This window comes from Humulus lupulus, chromosome 5 (genome assembly GCF_963169125.1).
Source record: "Humulus lupulus chromosome 5, drHumLupu1.1, whole genome shotgun sequence".
NCBI lineage: Eukaryota > Viridiplantae > Streptophyta > Magnoliopsida > Rosales > Cannabaceae > Humulus > Humulus lupulus.
In genome coordinates, this window is record NC_084797.1 from 9,459,298 (window position 1) to 9,462,797 (window position 3,500).

The following is a 3,500-nucleotide window of genomic DNA, read 5'->3' on the forward strand; positions in this document are numbered from 1 at the left end:
AACATATTTTAAGTTATTTACTTTAATATACAATAAAATTATAATTCAAGATGCTTCTTACAAAAAATTGAAAGTGCAAAATATACATCTTAAATAGAGGGATATAAGATTATAAAATAAATTCTAAAGTATAAAATTAATTTATATTTCAAAATAAAAAATACTCACAATATATATAGAGCTTATAATAGTTTTAATTATTATAAAATATAAAATCTTCCTAATATTATTAATAAATTAAATGAAAATTTTTAAGTTTATGTAATTGTGAGAGATTTATGAATTATGAAAAGATATTTAAAAGTATTATGCCTTTATACTATATTCTTTGATATTTTTTCAATGATCATGTAAATAAATTGTGTTTTTTATTGTTCACTGTCAAATTAATTTTATTTGGATGGTAAAAATAAGGAATAGGTTCTATAAATATAAATATGTGACATTTTTATTGTTTTTTGTTAAAAAAAATTAAGTGAAAGTTTATTTCAAATGAACATTTATGTATATTTTATTATTTAATTTTTTATTATATAAAAAAAACCTATTATATAAAATATATTGTTTTTTTTTTAATAAAAACTCAAAATAACGAAAATATTTTGTAACAAATATTATATTATATATGACGCTAATGAATAAATTATTTTTTTATGTATATGTTAGGCTATTAAATATATCAATTACTATTTTTATTTTTGGAAACAAATAGAATTATAATTTTTCATTAACTACTTAATAGTATTGAATAAACCAATAGAATTATAATTTTTTATTAATTAAAATTTTAAAATAATAAATATATGTACACACTAATATTAAAATTATAAATTATATGTGGAAACTAAAACATGTTACACATGTGTAATTGAGTTAATTATAATAAATTTTTATTATAATGATCTTGTTTCCAAATATATTATCTTCTTCTTTTTTAATTGACTTTTGACATAAATATGGTCCATTTATCCTTCATACACATTCTAAATCAACAAGAAAATTTGGCTTTCAGCAAATGCTAGTTACGAACATTATGTGCAAAATGAAGAAAAAGATACTGAAAATGCATCGTTTGAACATGAAGTGGAAGTCGATGCGGAGGGTTTGCGTATAGAAGGTACTGAGGATGATGATGTTCATGCACATGAAGAATGGGACAAACCTAAAGTTGCACAATAGAATATCTTGCTTGAATTTTTTGGGATCTAAACTTGTTAAAACAAGGAAAACAACTTCTCACGATAACTTACAAACTAGTTCTAACAAACTTTTAAAATGTGATCAAAATATTTAATTTATATTTTAAACAAGATCCTTTTTTTAATAATACAAAAACCTTAAGCATATTCTTTTTTAATTCAAAATGATGAAAACTTGGTGGATAACAAATAATGAGCTAGCATGCATGTGTTTCTATCTCTCAATTATTCTATCAACTCAATAATAATATATATTAACGTACTAACATGATTAATATGTTAATGTTGCTTTTTTTGTGATTTTAAACAAGATCCTTCCTCCCTTTTCTTTTTGTCACATTTACTTAAAGTGATGAGTTACATTTATAATGCAAATTTTCTATATAATGTTTAGATAAGATTTTTTTAATTATTTAATTTAATAATAATGTGACCGACATGTCATCAGGTCACTCTTCTAAAAATTTGAAAAAATCACAATTTATTTTTAGAAATTTTAATTAAAAACTATAAATATGGACCATTGATCTTAATCCAATGGTTAATATCAAAGTAACCATATATGGGTAGTAACCATTAAGAGTGCACCCATATATATATGCATGCACATGTAAGATAACATCTACCATGGGACTTTACTATTATGGTATCAAAGACACAATGGCAACCTATGCTACAAACTTTCTGAACTTAATCTCAGTTGTCACGCACTACTACAAAAAATGTTTTTTAGGACTCGCGGGGCGCGAGTCCTCTATTTGAGAGCCTTAAAAACTAAGGTTTTTTAGGACTCGCAATGCGAGTCCTAAAAAACTGTTTTTAGGACTCACAGCGCGAGTCCTAAAAAATCTGTGCGAGTCCTAAAAAATCTGGTTGAGTGCCTTTATTTAAGTTTTTAGGACTCGCAAAGCGAGTCCTAAAAACTTAATTAAAGGCACTCAACCAGATTTTTTAGGACTCGCGAGTAATTTTTTAGGACTCGCTTTGCATGCCCTTAAAAATAATTTTTTTTAAAAAAAATACAGCTACAATTTTAATTTTGATTTAAAAATATATATCCATTTGAGTGTCGAATATGTATCAAAAGAATTTTGAAAAGAAAATACTAAAAAAATGGCAAAAAAATTTTACGAAATAAATTTAAAATTTCTAAACATGTATTGTAATTAGCTAGCTATAATATCATTCATTTTGCTCTAACTAATTGTAAAAATGACATTGCCCATTCTTCTCTAACTTCGTCAATTTCTTGAGTAGTATATGGTTTGTCGGAGGTGAACTGAAAAAAAAAGAAAACAAAAATTTAATTATAATTATATTAGTGGTAATAAATTCAAAGCATATATAAAAATTGTACTAGATTAATACTATGTAGTTGTATATTGTTTATTACCTGTTTCGACAAGAAATGTTTGATATGAGGGGCATTGATAAGTACATTCTTCATCATCCTCATAACGTAATGACTATTGAATCCAATGAAGTTCACCTGTCCTCCTAGTTACTATAGAAGAGAAATAAAGAGCTAGTATCAATCACTAACATAAAAACATGAAATACTTTATAAGGATCTACATTCTAACACATGCCAAATAATATGGGGATAATTGTCAATAACACTTACTTGTAACCAAAATATGAAAAAATTACATCCCGGTTTCCAACAAAATGCCAATGCATGAAAACAGACATAGGAACCATAACAAAATTCTACTAACCTTATGTCTGCTTTCCCTCTTCTTCATCCACAGCATATTCATCGTCGTTGTCATCGTCTTCATCAACATCCTGATTATCATATAAACTGCTTCGAGGAAACTTATTGAGTTCATTTCTGCTGTCCTCTTCACTAAGAAATTCCAGCCCATATTTTGCATCTCGGTGTTTGACCACAAGTCAGCGCAGCAACCGATCTTCCTTGTTAAGGTAATGCAGCTCTTTGTTGATGTTGGGTGTAACCATCATAGTCATTTGCATCAGTTGACCCTATAGCACGTGCAAAAGATGTCTCTTCAAGTCCAAGATAAAGAGAGAAAAAAAACCAATCAAAGCAAGATTGACTCTTTTATCTTTTAATTTTTCTTAAACTACAATTTTTTTTATTATAAAATTCAATCAAACATAAAACCTACTTCAGATAAATATCTTTAGATATGTTACATGTAAGTCAAATAGTGCTGGTATATTATTTGGATATTCAGTGAGGCTTAAATTTTAATACTACTAGGCATTTGGCACCTTAAATTTAGAGCATCCTTCCATCACAGAATGCCAAGAATCCATCAAATACGAAGCCCTTAA

General features: G+C 26.4%; 1 long non-coding RNA gene across 1 annotated transcript; it reads right to left on the reverse strand.

Moving 5' to 3' along the window:
- Positions 1-2,223: 2,223 nt before the first annotated feature.
- On the reverse strand, positions 2,224-3,181 carry LOC133780258 (uncharacterized). Its single transcript, XR_009869190.1, has 3 exons — positions 2,918-3,181; positions 2,593-2,703; positions 2,224-2,478 (listed from the first exon to the last, which is right to left on the reverse strand). It is a non-coding gene; the product is annotated as an uncharacterized LOC133780258 (long non-coding RNA).
- Between the last annotated feature and the right edge of the window lie 319 nt (positions 3,182-3,500).